The following is a 21333-nucleotide window of genomic DNA, read 5'->3' as shown; positions in this document are numbered from 1 at the left end:
TACCTATTTGTCAACCCTTTATCTTCTTTGGTGAAGATACTTCTGTTCAAATATTTGGTCATTTATTAAAAAATGAGTTGCTTGATTTCTTATTGTTGAGTTTTTGTACTTCTTATATTCTGGATATAAAACCTTTGCAAGTTATGAGATTTACAAATGTTCTGTTGTGTGACTTGTGTCTTCATTCTCTCAAGAGTATTTTTGGCAGAGCAGCTGTTTTAGATTTAGGGGAAGTTTAATTTTTCTTTTGACACTGGGTCTAAAATCTTTCTGTCTAATATAAGGCAGTGCAGATTTTCTCTTATGGTTATTTCCAGAAATTTTAGTTTTACATTTTGCATTTAGGTCTGTGATCCATTTTGAATTAATTTTTGTGAAGGGTATGAGATATAAGTTTGAGTATTGGTAGGTAGGTAGATAGAGAGAGACATACATATATACATACATACATTCATACATATATAAATGTCCAATTGTTTTGAAGCTGTTTATTAACTATCATTTCTCTATAGAATTGCCTTTACATCTTTGTAAAATAGAAATTAACCATATAGATATGAATCTACTTCTGGACTTTTTTTCTGTTCAATTTTTCTATGTGTCATTCTTTTCTCCAATATTACACTGCTTGATTTGTGTCATTTTATATTAAACTTTGAAATTGGTGAATCCGCCAACTTCGTTTTTTTTTCAAAATTGTTTTGGCAATTCTAATTACTTTGTCTTTCCATATAAATTTTAGGATTAATTTGTTGGCAAAAAATCATGCTGGGATGTTTTGAGTGTGATTGCATTGAACCTATATATCTATTTGTGGGTGAGGAGACATCTTTACAATATAAGGCCTTTTAACCCATGAATACATCATTTCTCTTACTGATTTGGACTCGTTTGGATTTCTTTTATCAGTGTTTTGTTTCCAGCATACATATCCTGCAAATATTTTTCTGAATTTGTAACTATGTATTTCATTGTTTAGTACTATTATAAACAATACTGCTTTTTAAACTTCAATTGTTAATTGACAGTATATAGGAAAACAATTCAATTTTTTATATTGACCCTATAATTTGTGACTTTGTAAACTCAATGATGGTTCTAGGAGTCCCCACCCTTTCTTTTAGATTCCATTAGGCCTAAGTAAATAATCATGTAGTTTATAAATTATGATAGTCTTATTTCTTCTCTCCTAATCTGTGTGCCTGTATCTTTGCCTTGCCTTATCAGTATGTTGAATGGGAGCAAGTGAACATGTTTACTTTTCCACAGTTTAAGGGAAAACATCCAATCTTTTATCATTAAGTATGCTGTTCGCTTTAAATTTTTTTTAAATGCTACTTAATCTGGTTAATGGAATTTCATGTACATTTCTAGCTTATTGACAGGGATTTTTTTCTATGAAATGGAATGGAATTTTAAAAAAATGCTTTTACTGCCTCTTTTGAAAAGATTTTATGGCTTTTCTTCTTTAGTCTGTTTATATGATGAATTATTTTGATCGATTTTTGAGTGTTGAACTAGGATTTCCATTTTTAGGATACACCCATTTCGTTCTAACATATCATCCTTTTTTATATATTGCTATATGATTTATTATATTTTGTTGCTAAATTTTGCATCCTGTTCATGAGGGATATTGGTCTATAGTTTCTTTCCTCATAGTGTATTTGTGTGCTTTTGGTATTGATATAATGCTGGCTTCACAGAATGAGATGGAAAGTATTCTATCCTCTTATACTTTTTGGAAGACATTGTGTGTAATTGGTATTATTTCTTCCTTAAATGTTTGGAAGAATTCACCATTGAAATCATCATATCTGGATTTTTAAAAATGCCAGAATAATATTTTTAAAATGCAGTTGAGTACCTAGGATGTATATGAAATACACATTTTCTCAGTTTCTACAATGTATTTATTACCTCTACTACAAGTTTTGGCTTAGGTTAGCATGACATATTGATGGAAAGAAAGATAAATAAGTAGGTTTGATGCAATGTAGCTACTATTTTGTTAGTACTCTTGCTATTTCACTGAGGATGCTGAAAATTTCTAACAGGAAAGTAGACTTGAAGTTACAGATGATGTAAACTTGTAACCTTAGATAAAGACATGACTCTTTTGAGCCCAAGTTTTATCTAAAAAAAAAAAGTGGTTATAATGCATCATAAAATTCATTACATCAGATAAACTATTCTGAATTTATGCCTAATTTATAAATGACCTAATTGCTTAGAGTTTTAGGGACTATAAATATTCATTTCCATCAAGTTAAAAAATTATCAAAGGTTTTAAGTAATATAATTGTGAGAGAAGCAAGTAGTTGCTCGTCAAAATATGTATTCCCTTTGTTTTCTGGATACTTAGCAAGATTTTGTTTCTCAGTCTCCCTTGGAGGTATTTATGGCTATGTGATGACTGAATTCTAGTCACACTCTACACATCTAGTCAGTGTAATGTGAAAGCATTGCATGCCACCTCCAGTCCTGGTTCATAGGGACCTCTTGTTTGCAATCCTTCCTTCAAGACTTTTGGGGATGGAGACAATCACTGGTGACTCTGAAGATTGCAGAGCTGCTATGAGCCTGGGTCTCTGAATTATTACATGCATGCCAACACTTCTATCTTTCCAGTAATATATGAAAAACAAAAAATCTAAATAATTTAGATTTAGGGGATCATTTTGGGATACATTCATTAACAACAGCTAGTGTTACCTTAATTTGTACAATTTGATAGGGTAAGAGTTCTCTCTTAATAGTAGTATAATTTTCTTATTAGGAAAAATGAGTGTTCAAGTTTGAGCCATCTCAAATGGAAGAGAGGTCTCCTATTTCAAGAAGACACAATTTATGATCCCCAAAACCTATGAATCAAGGGTAAAAGAGAAAAATAATTTTTAAGTTTGTTAACTAGGTGAAAGATTCCAGGAGAGATTTGTAATTGTGTTTGGTTATTTGCCTAAGGACAGGGGTAGTAATCCAAGTAGTGCCCAGAATAGGGCATTCCTGGTAGCAGTGATGCTCAGCTATGTAGCTAGAAACTTTACTCACCCATGAGTCTGTGAGCACAGTGTGTGAGCAACATTGATTTAGGAATTGCTAAGTGACAACCAGAGAAGCAAAGGATTTGTATGTACTTAAGAGCAATAGGAGCTATTACGATTTATATGGCTCACTAACAAATTTCCACAATTCCACTGTAATGCTGAAAAATATTTGCACACATTGGAAGAGAATTCCACAGTACTTTAGAAATAACAAATCAGCAATTAAAATGCAGAAAGGTAATAGGTTCGTGTGCTTTCTGTATGATGGAAGATTGTTTATATTTCAAGGTTTATTTGGTCCTGCCCACCAGTGTTATTAATCATCGTTCTTCATTTCCTTTCACTGCTAGGATTTGACAAGGATTTTATTTCACCTTGAAAAACTGCACATAGTGTAGAGTTTCTTTGCCTTATTCCTGCAGTCTTAACATACCCTACTGAGTAAAGGTAAATTGCTTTTTATTCTGTTTTCCGTTATATTTTTGAAAAATGGTTTTCAAATCACAGTTTGATTCCTCTCTTGGTACTAAAAGATCATAAACAAATGCATTTTTATGTTATTTTTCTTTAGTAAGCTTTATGATTTTATCTTCAGTGACTGGACTAATTCAATAAGCAGCAGACCATCAGGCAGTAAATGGATACACTATTAATTTTTATTACTGAAGTTTCTTTTATGTGCTATTTGATCTAAAGATGTTATTCACATTTTTATGGTGACAGTGGCATATTTGAAAAAAAAAAACCTAACTCTATAATTCTTATTGATAAATCCTGGATATTTTTAGCTCAGTAGCCCAAGAAATGGCAACAATTCAAATCTCATGAACCAACTCATTATGTGGAATGTCTTGAATGAGAACTGAAAAGTAAAGCATGTCGATCGAAGTTCAGTTGCTCAATCAATAGAACACAATTTGGAAGGTTTAACTACAGTACTAATGTAAGTTCACTACATGGACTTGGGGGATAATTTATCCTTTTCTTTGTTTACCTTCAAAATAAGAAGTATAGGATTGAATCTCCTGAAGAAGAGCTTCTTAAAATCACTTTGATTCTGTGATTGCACAAAATTGGAGCTGAAGCAGTTTATCATTAAAACCAAATGGTCAAACTAAAAGATAAAAGAAAAATAGTATGTGCCTTATTTCCAGAAGGACAAGCATTCATTCTACAGTTCATCATCTCTGAGACTATTTTTCTGCAAATTTTGAAGTTGTACTAATTGATAAGTACAAGCGAATTTCTCATCCCAGGTTCACACTGATAACTTCAATCCTCTCAATTCATGTTTCCTCACCTTTGAAAACAATGTGTATCCTTTAGAGACATGGAAGAAGTGCCGGATACAATATAAAACACAGAAGGGGTAATGGTAGGTCAGCTCTTTAAAGGGCTATATTATGTCAATTTCACCAATATTTATTGAGGACTTATGTGTAAACTTTATGGAAATGCAAATAAATATAGTTTGTGCCCTTTAGGAGCTTAATTAAAGAAGTAAGATCCAGTCATAAAAGATACATAAAATATAATTGATAATCATGCAAAGGTTGTTTTAAATCTGTTCAGTGCTTCATGCTGAATGACTGGTGTGGGTATCTAAAGGTGAAGTAGCTCACTCTATTCTGGTGTAGTCTGGGAAGTTTTACGTACGTTCAGTTTACTCTTCGAAGATTATTTAGTGTTAAGCAATATTAGAAAACAAAAGATTATTATTTTTACATCACGAAGAAGACCACAAATACCAAAGGCACTGAAAGAGGAAGTCATGATTCAAGGCTGAAGTGGTATGAAAGTTTTTTATGGAGGACTTAAGATATGAGTTGGTTATTTCCCCAGATCTATAGAAGACATAATATTTAATGATGAAATGTTAGAAACTTTCCTTTAAAATAAAGAATGAGATAAGTATGACCATTATGGTTATTTCTATATAACATTAGGCTAGAGATCCTTGTAAACACGTTAAGATAACAAAAAGCAATAAAGGAATGTGAATTTGAAAGCAATATATAAGACAGCCAAGTTGCTGGATAAATATATACTAGACACTTTTTGAAATAGCTTTATTAAGATATAACTTACATACCATATAATTCGCCCTTTATTTAAGGTACACAACTAAGTCAATTTTTTATATTAATTTTAATATATTCACAGTTGTACAACTTGTCATAATCTAATTTTAGAACATTTTAATCAATCAAAAAACGTATGTAATTGTTGAATTGATATATTGCACATCTGCAACCAGTATAATATTTAATATCAACTATATTTCAATAAAATAAACAGTAAAATAAACCCTGTACCATTAATGAAAAAAGAAACCCAGTACCCTTATCCATACACCCAGCCTTAGGTAATAACCATTAACATATTTCTGTCTCTAAAATTTACCTACTATGGATGTTTCATATAAATAGAATCACACAATATGTGGTTTATTGCAACTGGCTCCTTCACTAAGGATAATGTGGTGCTTCATCCATGTTGTATAGATCAGCACTTCATACTTTTAATTTTTTAATTGTCAAATAATATTATACTGTATAGATAAGCAAATTAATTGTATTATCTGTTAATATGTGATATATCCATTCATCAGTTAATGGACATTCCAGTTGTTTCCACATTCTGGCTAGCATGAATAATGCTGCTATAAACATTCATGTACAAGTCTTTGTGTGGATATATGCTTTTATTTCTCTTGGCTATGTGGAATAGCTGGGTCATATGGTAACTCTATGTTTAATAATTTGAGGAACTTGCAGACTGTTTTCCTTACCCACTGGCAGTATATGAGATTTCCAATTTCTCTACATCCTCACCAAACACCTGTTTTTATTTGTCTTTTTGATCATAAACAATCTAGTAGATATGAAGTGGTATCTTGTGGTTTTGATTTGCATATCTCTTATGGCTAATAGTAATGGCACAAGTTTTCATCTCCTTATTAGCTATTTGCATGTGATCTACGGAGAAAGGTCTATTCAATTGCCTATTTTTAATTGAGTTATTTATCTTTTATTGTTGACTTGTGAGAGTTTTTTATATTCTGGATGTATGCATACCTTACCAGATACATGATTTGCAAATATTTTCTCCCATCCTGTGGGTTATATTTTCACTTTTCTGATGATGTTCCTTAAAGAACAAAGTTTTTAATTTTGCTAAAGTCCAATTTATCTACATTTTTGTCTTTTGTTGGCTGTATTTTGGGGTCATATTTAAGAATCCATCACTTAATCCAAAGTCATAAAGATTTACTTCTTTATTTTCTTTTAAGAATTTTAGCTTGCACATTTAGTTTCTATAATCTGAGTTAATTTTTGTATACAGTATAAGTAAAGTGTCCAAATCTTTTTTTTTTTTTTTGCATGTGAATATCTAGTTGTCCTGGCACTTATTTGTTAAAAAGACAGTTCTTTCCCCACTGAATTGTCTTGGTAACCTTGTCAAAAATCAATTGACTGTAAGTGTGAGGAATTACTTATGGACCTATAATCTTTTCCATTGATCTGTATGTCTACCTTATGGCAATACTACAGTGTCTTGATTAACTGTAGTTTTGCAGTAAATTTTGAAATTGGAAATGTGAGTCCTTTAACTCTGTTATTTTTTTCTAGGTTGTTTTGGCTATTCTGGGTCCCTTAAATCTCCATATGAACTTTAACATCAACTTGTCAATTTCTGCAAAAATCACCAGCTGGCATTTTGATTACAGTTGTGTTGAATCTGAAGAAAAATTTGGGGAGCATTACCACTCAACAATTTTAAGTCTTCTGTTTCTTAATCATGAATGTCATTCCATTTATTTAGGTCATATTTAATTACTTTCTACAATGTTTTGTAGGTTGTAGAGTACATGTTTTGCATTTCTTTTCTTAAATTTATTCCTAAGTATTTTATTCATGTGACGCTATTTCTAGTGTAAATTTTTAAAAATTTTATGTTCTGTCCATTACCAATGTATATAAATACAGTTGATTTTTTACATTGCTCTGTGTCCTGTAATGTTGATGAATGAATCCATTCATTTTAATAAATTTTAGTGGACCTCTTTCTTTTTCATTAAGGTATGATTGATATACACTCTTATGAAGGTTTCACATGAAAAAACAATGTGGTTACTATATTTATCCATATTATCAAGTCCCCACCCATACCCCAATGCAGTCACTGTCCATCAGTGCAGCAAGATGCCACAGATCCACTATGTGCCTTCTCTGTGCTACACTCTTCTCCCTGTGATTCCCCCACACCATGTGTACTAAACATAATACCCCTCAAACCCTTCTCCCTCTCTCCCCACCTGCCCTTCCACACCCCTCCCCTTTGGTAACCACTAGTTCATTTTTGGAGTTTCTGAGTCTGCTGCTATTTTGTTCCTTCAGTTTTGCTTCGTTGTTATACTTTTAGTGGATTTCTTACAATGTACTTTATATACAAGATCCAGCTTAAACATAAATTATATTGTATAATATAAAGTATAGTAATAGGTTTATTTGTGGTTCAGAGCTTATTTTCTTTTATAAGGGCATATAACTTTAACATTCTGAGACTGGTAAATATTAGTACTTATTAGGTAGTAGATAAGATGTGTATTCATTATACTATTTTCTCACAGTTGTGTATGTTTGAAAATGTCCATAATTTTAAAAAAAAGAACATGCTGTAGTTCACAAGTTTAAACTGTCAGAGGCACAGGAAAGTCCATGGAGTTTGAAATTTTGAAATTATCAAAAGGATACTAAACTTTGATTTTTATCATGTCATGTTCTATGACATCTTCTTTAATTTTTTTTTCTGCAGGTGTGTGCTCAGCATGTCATTCAGTCAAAGGCATAATATCAAGATATCTTTGCTATAAAAACAGGAAAACTAGACATTCGAATTAGCTGATGGGAAAGGATAATGGAATGAATTAAAACAAGGAAAAGCTAGGGTGATTATCAATTTATTATATAAAATACATGCAGGTATAGCTCTTTGCAGATGTAGATAGGCATGGCTATTTAAGTTATATTCTCTATTTAAATAACTTTCTCCTTTGTGTTTCTTTAAAAAATATCTACAGAAACCTTGGAAAAATTGATGAATTTTATTTTGCCTTTACAAAAGTCTTTAATATTAATATTAATATTATATACCTAAGGAAAGCTAAATTATACTCATGCAAATTTAAGGGAAATTAATAGAATAATGAAAGAGTTCATTGAAATTTAATAGTATTACCATTAATGATCTCCTTTTCTTCACCAGGACGTATCTGGGTAGCAGATTGCACTGTAGGTATGATTTTTATATTTGCTAACAAGTCAATGAGAGAGTCAACTCCAACTGGTCCTGTCTTTCTTTAACATTGTGCTTCCAGCTCATTGCACTATCAGTGTCAAGCAAAATTTCTCATCTGATCCTCTGATCTGTCAGTTTCTAGTCCTTTAAAATGAAACCCCAATGGCAATCCTGTTTTAACTAAAATGAGAGATGTGCAGCTTAGAGTTACAATTTTATTTTACCCCAAAATGAAAGAATAGTGACTTATTAAAGTGCCTGTGTTTTTCCACATATCCTTTTCGGAATTTACCCTGACAAAAATTCCAGACTTATAGAGCTGACATTAATATCCTGTACGTATATATTGTGGGAGAGGTCTTAGCCTCTATTTATTTCACGGGACATCTTTTAAAAGCCCAGTAACAATATCAGCTATACTCCAATTTAAAAAAATCTAGTGACAAATAATTAGAATCATGTCTTCTCTTAAAAATTTCTTCCACAATATAGTGAATCTCAGGATAAAGTTTTCTTGATCTGTGGAACAGGAGTTGGCTCTTAGTGACTTTTGTTTGGCCTTTTCCCTGAGTAGTGGACTTATTCTGTGTGATTTCTTTCTACATGTATATAAGATGAGACCTGATCTATTGTCGACATTTTTTCTTATATTAAGTTCTCCAATAATATACTCTTTAAATGCAGCTAAAAAATAAACATATTTACACATCAGTTTCAAACTACCACCAGATCATTTAAAAAATATGGAAATTTTTGTTGAAGGATCCAGTATTTCACAATTATATTTTACTCTTTCAGAAAGGGGTTACCTAGGAATGTGTCTTCCAGTGCTTTCCTTCTGTAGATCCTTGTTTGTCAAAAAAGATGATTCAAGTAATATGAGTGTTCAAAACAGTAGCTCCTCTTTTTTCGCTACTGGAAGTTCCTCATTAGCTCTTAATTTGGATATCCACTGACTGTCTTATTAACTGTGTCCTTTTTGTTTTCCTTTATTCAGTAAGCCATCAGTTCTGACATGTTTGTTGCATTTTTTTTTTAAAAGCTCATCTTTCCTTTTTAATTTGGAAGCCTTTATTTTCTCTTGATAGCTTCCACAGCAGCGTGATTTTGAGCTACCTTAGGACCAGGATGTCTCCTTCCGCATGAGGCTACTGGACACCAGTGAAAACAGCATAGTCAGAGCAAGCATGAGGATTTGGTGGCCAAACAGATCCATCTTTGAATCTCAGATTCACCTGATACTGTGTGTGGTTAAGAGAGTAAATTTAGTAATGTAGGCAAAGATTTTGGCACAGTGTTGGTGTTCAACAAATGTCATTTCCTTTCTCTTTATTTTTGGCCACCATTCTGTATATTTTTTAAATTCATATTTTCATTTTAATTAGCAAGTAAAATATTTGGCAAAGTGTTATATAGCATCATTCAACAAATACTAGTTATCATCAAAATAATTATCCTTATATTTCTACCTCAACTTTTTCTTACTCCATTTCCCATGAAATACTTTCAATAGCAAATATATGTATTGTTCTCCTTTAAATGTATGCTGAGATTGTTCTTATTTAGGAATGAGCTTTTTTGATATTCATCATAGGAGGCTGAGTTCCTAAGGGTGAAAAGAGGAAAATGGCAAGTGGGAGAAAGACTACAGAATTAAAAATCAAGGAGAAGTTGGTAAGGAAAAAATTGAAGCTATATTTGTCTTATTTGGATAGTATTTAAGAAATATAAATTTTAAAGAGTAATATGTACTTAATAATAAGTTGTTATGATATTGATATTTTTAGATTCACTACTTGGCCTTTGGACTGATCCATTATACTAATAACACATACTGGTGTTTGACCAATTTAATAGTAATTGAATGTACCATGATTCATGAAATCTGCTGTGTGATTTCCATCAAAATATGACTTTATTTCATGAACGGTATGAAGTTTTTTGAAAAGGGAACTTCAAATTTCACCTTGAGATAAAATTTATAGTCACGACAGAATTTCACTACAGTGGTGACATTTTCAAATACATTTTGAATTGTTCAAATACATTTTGAGAAAAGGAATAAACCGTGGCCACTTATGTGTTCATTAAACTATACACAATTAGCAGTTGGTACTATCTTTGAAAATACATCTTATTTGATTTCAAAATTCTTGAATACCTGCTCTAAATTATACTTGTTACAATTATTTTCAATGTCCTTTTACCAATTCTAGCTGTTCCCTTCTGTAATTGTTTCTATAAGTGCTGTTGTCACAGAATGACTTTCAACATTTGATTAGTCTGCTATTACATCCTCTACTTACCAGCAATGTACTAAGTGAAAAGCAGACATACACAGTGCCTTGTTGACCCTTCTACATACTTTTAATATGCTGTCAATTTGTTATATAAGAATACCATGTGATTGCTCTCACTGAGAGGATCTCATTCTTATCAATGGCTATAATTGCAATGTTCCAAAAATTTCTGGATCTACACAACCAACTTAGGTGTTTCTGCTGAATTCCATGTCTGTATTCTGAACTGCCTTCTGTTCACTGCTAAAGACATTTAAGCTGCAGGAGTATGGAGCTCAGCTCATTGATTTCTCTCCGCACAAATCTTAGTGAAAGGCAACACTACCCATATAGTTGTTTATTTTCTGAGAAAACTGGTTATCATCGAAATGCTTCCTTCTCCGTAAACAGACTTTGCATCCATTCAATCACTGCATCTTCTCAATTCTACCACCTTAACTGAAATCTCCCATCCCTTCTCCCAATTCCCACGGCCCTGCCACTTTTTAGGCCATCAGCATTATTTACCCAATGTATTGTAACAGCATCCTATTTAGATAGTCTAATTCCTATATAGATACAAATGCAAACACAGAGTTATTTATATCATGTTACTCCTGTGCCTAAAGCACGTGAATGGCTTCCTTTTGCCCTAAAATTGAAGTTAAAACTCCTTCACACGAGTTACAGCTTCCTTTACGATCTTGTTCCAGCTGCCTACTCCAGGCTCATCTCTCTGTTCTTCCCGCATAGCATTCCCCTGCTACGGCTCCGCTGAACTGCTTCCCATTCCTGGAATAGCTTATTCACTATCCTGTTTCAGAGATTTTTTATCCTGCCGTTTTCTTTGCCTGAAATATTTCTCCCTCCATCTGTATTATTTATCCTTTGTATTAGTTAGGGTTCTCCAGGGAAACAGAACCAATAATATATATATATATATATATATATATATATATATATATATATATATATATATATATATTTATTATATAATACAATTATATTATTATATATGATTTATTACAAGGAATTGGCTTGCATATTGTGGAGGCTGAGAAGTCAGCAAGTTGGAACCTTGGGGACCTGATGGGTAAATTCCAGTCAGAATCTGAGTCCAAAGGCAGGTGAAGACCAATGTTGTAGCTTAAAGATTGTCAGGCAAAGAGAATGAACTCTCTTTTGCTCTGCCTCTTTGTTCTATTTCAGCCTTCCATGGATTGAATGAGGGCCACTCATACTGGGGAGAAGAGTCTGCTTTATTCAATCTACCAATTCAAATGTTAATCTCATCCAGAACCAACGCCCTTACAGACACACCCAGACTAACAATAAACCAAACATCTGGGCACCCTGTGTCCCAGGCACATTGACCAACAAAATTAACAATTACATCCTTCTTGTCTTATTCAGGATACTTAAGAAAAATTTCCGTGGCTTCCAAGTCCTGATGAGATTGCCTTTTTATTTTCTTATCTGCTGCCATAACACCTTATTTTCCTTCATCATAGTATCTACCACACTATATCATCATAGCCTGTGTACTTACATCCCACACGTGACTCCAAATCTTGCTCATCTTTACTTCTGCAATTCCTAATTTAGGAGTTAGGAATTAAATTTAGGCACATAGGAGGTGTTCCATGAATATTCGTTGAATGCATGAGCTATTCCATTAACCTTTAACTTGAATCCTTAATAACATTAAAACAGTACAATTATTTTAGCTTGATTGCTTATGTAAAACCAACATTTACTCCTGGCCAATAATGGCTGAATATATTTGTAACAGTATTCAACATTCTGGTTTCATTAGCTTTCCTCAGGGATTTATACACTAACCCACTCAATCTGTGGTTTAGATATTTTATGCTGATTAAAACTGTGGCTACCTTGTTAGAATTCTCTTTGTGGCTCACCACCAGGGAAAAGGGCATTCGATTTAGCTGTTTCACATTAGAAAGTTGCATAGAAAAGAAGCAGAGGCTTCAGAATAAAACAAGGCCAGGTTAGAAGACTAGTGCTTGTTGTCTTCACTCTGGCTTAGTTACTGATTTATATATACTGAGCATCTAGAAAAGTACCTAGCACAAAATCAGTTCTAAGAATTGCTAGGTGAGTAAACTTTGATAAGTTACAAAATCATTTTAGTCACAGGCTTCTCTTTTGGAGACAGTAATTGTGTTTACTTCACAAAGGTTTTTGAGACTATAAATGAGTTTATATGCTCAAATTGAGTACAGAGTGATGCAGAATGAAAGTCTCCTGTATTTCTTATTTACATGGTATCAGAATATCTGTAAATGTGTTTGTAAGTGCAAAATATTTGTTCAATCCTGCAGCCTTCAATTACAGACATTTTTCCTCTTTATTTTTTAAGCACTTACTATGCATTAGGCACTATCCTAAGTACTTTATGTATATCATTTCATTTCATTTTAATAAGGTACTGCTTTTCTCAATGGGCAAGGAAAATCTCATCTCATAAAAATTCAATAATTTGCCCAAGTTCACACAGCAGTGGGGTTGTAAAGCCTACACTGGCATCTGGGTTTATATGATAACAACATCCAGTGGTCATAACTGTTCAATTTTACAACACCTGGAATAAAGTCTGAGTCCATTAAAAGTTAATTTCTTTCCCCTTCTTGTCATACAGGATCAGCATCCTGTTGTTCTATGTCCTTTGTATTTGCACAAACACGGAGGGCATGTTTAGGGGAGCACAGCACTGACAGTTCCAAGACCTTCCCACCAGAGCATGTGAAGATGTTGCTCCAACCTCTCTTGGATCTTCACCAGCTACGTTGACCTCTTTGCCCTCCTACAAGTGGACATTCACACCCAGGGCAGGGCTGGAGCATGGGCATGGCTGTTGCAGACTTCTCTGGACAGACTGCCCTGGAGAATTTGTAATGGGAAAGCTGTTCGTCTTTCCTTCATCTTTAAGGTCAAAAAAAGACACAACTGGCTACATCCAGGTAAAGGGAAAATGCAAAGATGAAACCTACCTTATGTCTTTATACTCCTCCCTCCCTACTATGTTCACCTCAGTGTAAAAATCAAATCTTCAAATTCACTTTGACTCCTTAATCCCAACACCAGATGATGTTCTTTGACCTGTATTTGGGGATCTTTCCCTTATCTCCTCTCCTCTTCTCAGACTTCTACAATAATCATCCTCCCATTCATCAATGGTATCTTTTTCTTCATTGCTATTATTGTCCTCTCTTTCTTTGAGAATATTCCTTTTTTCTCTGTAATAAAAATAACAAACATCCTGACTTGATTCTAGTTTTTGCTTTAGTTACCAACCTTTTCTTTTTCCATTTGATGCAAAACTCTTAGAATATATGGTTATCTTAGTTATTCTCGCATACCTTTGAAGTTCTACAATTTAGACTCTTAACAGAACTTTAATAAAATATTTCAATAAGTTAAAAACCATCATTGAATTGCATTTACAATTTTATAAATTAACTGAATGATACATATTGACTTCATTGTTTTTAGACCAATACTTCATACATTCAAATAAGCATTTATAATCAACTGTATTATATTTTATCCCTGGAGAATCAAATTTTTCTGCAGTTAGTAGGGGGCATCTTTCAATATTGCAAACATGTAGCTCATTTACAAATGAGTTTGCTTTTTTACTCAGGGTTTAATAAATTGATTTTATAATAAATTTATTTAAGTATGATAGGAAAATATCCTTAATGATACATTCTGATGATTTTAAAAATTTAATATATGAGTATCCAGTTAGTCTTAATTACTATATATATGTATATATATATACAAATACACAGACAATTTATTTATTTTTTTGCTTACTTTAACCCCTATAAAATTTAATAATAGTTTGACTAACACAATGAAAATTATTCTATTTATATGTCTTAGATTTTTTGGAAGAACTTTGAATTCTGAGTCCTTGCAAGTGGGAATTAACATTTTAAAGATACATGTCAAAGAGTTCAGCAAAGCATTTGATTGTTTTTTTTGGCCTCAAAAAGTAAGAAAGTTGTTCTTGTTTAAATCACTATTATATAAACTCTCTTTTTTTGTCTTTTTATCCCTTGTTTGCAAGTGCTTATGTAATATATCCAGGAAGTGCACATTTTGGAAGTATAACTATTTTTACCAAATGCAATTATTAATTTTATTGATCCATAGTTACATTATAGATTAACATGTTTGCCCAAATACTTGGCAGATTAACATCTCTGTGTGTAGCTTTATGATTTTTGTTTTAAGCACTGGAGAAGTCTGTCATTGGCAAAACTTAGTTAATGTTAGCAATCTTATTTTTCAGAATTTTTTGTGACAATTTTTGAAAAATGCAAACATATAAACTAGATGATAAAAGCAGAAGCTGAGGCTTCAGTTACAAGTTACTCAGTGTACTTTTTATTCTTAAGCCTACTAGATGGGAAAATTCCAGCACTATTCCATTTTTTAAATAATTTATTGCTGTTTTTGAAACTCTACTATGTTTATTTCAATTCTTTCTTTTTTTAAAAAAAGTCAACCTATTGCTGAAGGTTAAAATTAAATTCCACCTCAGTATTCTATTCTCCACCTAGGAAGCCTAAGAGTTTCTAAGGGTTGAATTAACTCAATTGTATTAAGGGTTAATAGTCAGAAATATATCCAGGTCATCTAAGTCATACAATTGTCTATGGTTGCTAGGCAACAGGTATCAGGTTTGGCTGATGCATGTGTCTAGGCAAAGCTTATAATGTGAGAAGAACAAATTATATGACACCTGCGTTTTTGTTGTTATGCTTTTTGAAAATATAGTTGCAGTTGTAGGAAAAAAAAAAAGCCTTGACATTTATTATGCACATCATCTTTCTTATAAATGTCAGAACTATATCATTTGGTAGTTAAGTGGTAAGGGACAATAAATTAAAATTACAGCTGACATTTTATTTCTTATGTGGTTTTAGATATGAGCCTTTCACCTAATCCTCTTTTTGTATCTTGTCATCAAGTTAATTTTCTAATTCATTATGATTGAAAAGCTGCAAATCAAAATTAATTGAAATATAATGAATTTAAAATATACTCATTTCAATGCTACTGAAGGCAAGAAATGAAAATGACTTAATATTACATGATTCTAGCGTGACACAAAAAACATGTCACTGGTGATGGAAATCATGTTGAGAGAGAAACCACATTTGAGAAATCTAGGGTGAAACTCTAATTCTTTATAAATGACTTAGAACTACTATGATTATATTACTTGATTAATTTTTATTTTCTGTTATATATAATACTAAAATATTAGATATGATCAGAATATAAAATGTCCAGCAAAATGCCACCTCCTAGTTATAATGATATTAGTTCTCTCTCTTTTTAATCTCCTTAATACATGACACATAAGGAGTAGGTGAGAATTTTGGTTTTGGTTAAAGATGGTCCATTGTAAACAGACCCAACAGGAAACAACCAAAATTATCTATAAGATGTCTAGTTAACAAAATGTATCATTTGATTATTAGCTTTCAAACATATGTTTTAAGCATCAATTTCAGAGATCTGATTTTTATTCTCCAAATTAAGTGTTGTGACAAAAATAATTTTAAACATTTACTTACTTTGATTAGTTTACTTTTTCTTTGGGAAAATTTAACTCAAAATTTAGTAAACCTAGTATTTTGTTTTTGTGCAACTGGATTCAGTCTTTCACAAATCAAGAGATTTCTCAGTGAATTATCAGTTCTTGGGATTTGCTAAAAAACATAGGAGATATATATTCAGACTCAACATTTTTACAAAAGAGAATTTGGTCAAATATCTATCATGATTCTGGTGCCTCTTTCTGATTTCTAGTATTAGATAATAGAACTTGGGAGAACCCCATCAAAATAAAGCATGTTAAGGTAGATGAGTCAGGTGGAGATGTACAGTGACAAGGACTTAGACAGACAACTTAAAAATGCCACAACTTTTTTCTAATTCAACGCAAACATTCTGTTTATATAAACCTGAATTCTGTGTTCAGTGTACAGAACAGACACCTGCTCAGTTATTATAGACATAAAAAACTGACACCAGGATTAATTTTATTTCTCGGGAAAAGCATCCAACAAATATCTCTATATTTTGCATGTATAAAGTGAGAATTCCAGACCCCACATGAATTTGTTGGTGATAACAAAAAATAGTAATAAAATAAAAACACTTTAAATTATGAAGCATCAAGTTACTCATAAATATGTCCAACATAAAGAGAAATTGTGGTTATGCTTATTACATATTTTATACACAATAGCTTATAAAATAGGTGACCTTGTTCAAGAACAAACTACTTAACAGTTTTTTTAAAAAAAGATTATATATGAATAAATATTGTTACCAGATTTTAGAAATGTTTCAACATATTGTGAAATAAACACATTTAGAAAATCAGGGTTGTTAAAAATTGATTGCTCAAAAGGTGATACTACATTCAAAGTTATGTGTCTTAAAACTATTCAGTTTTTTTTCTTTTTGACATCCAGATATAGACATGCCTGGATGAAAAGAGTTTTTTTTTTTAAGGCAACAAAAAGAACTTTAAAAAACTAGTATAGATGCTTGATGCTTTAATCTGAATTTCCGAGGATATTTTGGGAATTAGCTATGGTTAATTCACATTTGTTCATTTCTTTGAGATATCTTCCATGTTGAGGGACATGTGAAATCAATGGAACCCAATGCATAGAAGAGAATCAAGCTGTGTAAGTCCCTTAAATTGCTAACTACAGTTTTCTGTATTTTAGTATGAGACTTTTATTAGTATTGAAAATTATTCTTATTTTACAACTTCCACTGGGTTGTTCAATTCCTTGGTACTTTCTTCTTTCCATCTCATTTCTTTAATAGATTATTTGTACACAATTTCAGAGGCATTCTAAGAAATGGTGATGATAGACTCTTTAGTCCTGGATTGAAGTGTACTAAAATAGTAAATTTTTGTTAAGTTGATAAAATCATGGTATTCATTTCAGTTGTTTCCTGAAGCACATTTTGGTAGAGACATAATAGGATCTTCTTTTTAGGACACACTTCATTTTCCCTCAACATATGCACAAAGTCTGCCAGAAACTGACAGCATACCTATATCAAATAGCAACAGTTCCATCTGTACAGAAGATATTCCAGATTTTCAGATGTGACTTAAAATGTTTGAATGTGAATCCTGAACTTAAGGAGAGAGACTGGTCCAAGCAGTTGGCATGCTCAGCTATGAATAAAATAGAAGGAGATATGAGTAAATGAAAAAAAATTAGAAAAACTTCATGGGCATATTGTACATGAAATTAATTTCATTACATTAGAAAATAAGTGTGAAGTATGACCATATATGTTAGAAAAACCCTTGATGGGGGTTCAACCCAGGAGTCTCAGGATGCTCACTGTACTTAAAAAAGGAACTATGCCTGAGGATTGGAGAAGGGGCAGATATAGAGAAGGGAAATGAGATTAACATTTATTAAATGCCCACCGCTTAACAGACACGATTCTAAGCACATGTTATCCCATTTAACATTTATAACCCACTATGGAAGGGAATGTCATCTCCAACATATACATGATTTAAAAAAAAGAAACTTCAAGGAACAATGAAACTTATGAAAATCTTAAACTGGCACCAAGAGAGAAACATCAGAACTCAGGCATGCCTACCTGCCAGGCTCATGTTTGTGGTGGGTGCTAAACTTGAAATCAGCAGAGGTGACAACACTTGTAGCACAAGAGCCTCACTGGGTTCCTTATTTTGAAGAAAGACACCCTCAGTGACACAGGCCCAACTTTAGAAGATAATGTATTTAGTGGAGGTTATGTTTTAATACATTATTTAATAGTGATTAAGTCTTAGTTTACTTTCTTTCTTAAATCTTAATGTGAGACAAATACTTTTGTTAAACATATAAAAATAATAGCCTGAGTGTATTCATTTAACTTAAAGAGAAATGTTAGTGTTATGAAAATACATAAATTGTGAACATCACTTGGAGCAGTGGTTTTCAAACTTGTCCTTTCAAACTTATTTTTGAATGTGATTTTTTCCAGGGGTAAAAATGCACTTTTTCATTACTAACACACAAACACACATTTATAAAATAGTACCTTAAGTACATGAAATGCATTATATATTCCATCCCATCCCATCCCATCCCATCTCATCCCATTAAGATTCACGCCAAGTATAATGCGGGTGATTCACACCTAGAAGGCTGAACTATTATTCAGCAAGCTGAAAAATACCTGAGGCACAGACAGCACTGTGAACATGCCTTTATTAAGCCGTGAAACCATAAGCAGAGCCTCTGGGCAGCCTCCTCATAGGGCTTGGGAACAAAGCCCACACAGCGCCAGGGAGCGTATGTTTACTGTAATGCTCAGTATAGCAAGATAACAATACCCAGTCATGCCTCTCCAGATACCCTGTGTGAGGGGAGCCTGACAGACACCATGTTCTTGTCCAGTTTTCCCACAACATGGCAAAACATTCTACCACTTTTTAAAAAATTACTGATTATAGACACACTGAATTGACTTCTTAGCATACTGTGTGCCCTGATTTATAGATTGTAAATTACTGGTTGGAAGGTATCAGATAAAGCATCCTGGAGAATGTAAACTTTAAACCATAAACTTGGACTAAGAAAATAAGAAGATAGGAGAGGATGGGAGACAGTACGCAATTGTGTTGTAAGCAGAGAAAACAGACAGTGTGGAAGGCCAGAATTGGGAAGGAATTTTGTGAGTTCAGAAATAGAGTAAACACAGTATAGCTGGAATATATTGTCAGAGTGGGAGAGTGATAGAGTGAATCTGTATGCACATGATTCAAAACTTTATAGATCATTATTAATAGCAAAGTTTTTGAAGGATGTTATTGGAGGAGGGAGTGGTATTGACTCAGTCAGATTGGCTTCATGAAGAGGTCAACCTGAAAGCAAGGTGGGGAAATTCTGAAAAGGGGCAAGAGTGGAGGCTGTTATAATGGGCTGGGTGAGAGTTATGGTAGTTTAAAATAAAATACGCCAGAGGATTAGGGGAAAGTGGATGAGATGAAGTTACATTTCAGACATAAGAACATGAGGATTTGGTGATTGATTGTGGAGAGTCAGTGGAGAATGACGTATAAAGACAATAGTTACAATAGTCGCTAGCATTTTAGAATAGTTACTGTATGTTAGATATTTTTCTAAACTGTTTAATTTGACTTTCAACAATTTTCTGAATCTAATTCACATTAAGGAATTTACTTGTGATATCATATTCATATATGTATATATAAAACACCTCTCAGATTTCTGGTTTAACAAGTAGGTAAAGGCTAGTGCTATAAACTCGAAGAATGATGCACAAGTCTCTTTTGGGGAGGGGAAAAGGAGGGGATGATGAATGATTTTGGATACCATGAACTTTAGATGTCTCTGTGTGGATCTGAGCTCAGAAGAATTATTTGGGCTGTAGATAAAACATTTCAGAGTAATCAGTGCATAAATAAAAATTAAAGCCTGTGAACTGAGTGAGATCATCTGGGCAGAGAAGATAGAGTGAAGTGAGAATGGGGTTTAGTTTGATGCCTTTAAAAGTCAAATATAAATAGTCAAATTGAGGTAGAAGAGCTAAGAAAGGAGCCTGAAAAGAATGGTCCAAGACAGAGGAGAAAATCAGGAGAGTATGGTCACATGATCCCAGGACTGAGGTGTCTGGTTTTGTTTGTTTCTAAAATGTTAAGTGTTTAAGGATGAGTAAAACCATATCAAACACCTCTGTAAAGTCATGTGAGGTAATAAGTGTTCCTTCTGAACTTAGGTACATGCTTGTCAGTGGTGACCTCAGCGGGAAGTGATCTCTGGTGGAATGTGTAAGGCTTGTAAATGTGTGACTAAGACAAATTGTATTTAATCTACGATTAAGTAAAACATACAAGCTAACATGTTTTTAAGTTAATGTTCCCATTTTTGGATAGTTAAAGTCCTAGCCAAAATTATAGCTTAGTCCCCTAAGTCTGAATTGTCACTGTGACTATGAGGAAGACTTTTACTCTTCCATCATGGTAAGAATATACAAATGAGAAGAACCACAGCATAATGAAGACAACTGTAAAGTAAGGAGGGCCTTCTAAGGGCACAAAGAAAGGTTACAGGAGTTGGGGAATTAGGGGAAGAAGTTGGAAGCATGGAGAATGGAGAGGTGAGGAAGAAAAGAAACTGTCACTGTGCAAGATGTACCTACACTTGGCCTCCCTGCTGTGTTCTTCAAGTTGTAGGGTTTCCTTTCAGTCATTATGGCAGCTTTATGAGAATAAAGTAGAAGTTGATATTTTCTCATGTGCCTTAGACCTGATCCCTGAAGTTCCAGAACACAGGGAGGTTGTCAATCTTGCGATGGGACAAATTTTCAGGTGAGAGCAGATGCAGGGAAGAAACAGTAAAGCACTGAAGACTATTAAGAATAGAAAATTCCTTAAAGAAGATTCTCTATGAAAAGAAGAAGAAGCTAGATTAACATTTGGGAGGTTTCTTTGGAATCAAGGAAGTACTACTTTTCTTTAAGAATGGGGATACATGTTGGTTCGAAACCTTGGGAGTTCCTCAGATGAAATTCAAAACTGCTTCCCATACCAGAAGGCAGAGACTGAAGAAAGGAAAGACCCTTCCAGACTGGTAGGTGACAGGTTTAAG

This window comes from Manis pentadactyla, chromosome 3 (assembly GCF_030020395.1).
Source record: "Manis pentadactyla isolate mManPen7 chromosome 3, mManPen7.hap1, whole genome shotgun sequence".
NCBI classification, from domain to species: domain Eukaryota; kingdom Metazoa; phylum Chordata; class Mammalia; order Pholidota; family Manidae; genus Manis; species Manis pentadactyla.
The sequence above is the reverse complement of the archived record's forward strand: the minus strand, read 5'-3'. Positions refer to the sequence as shown.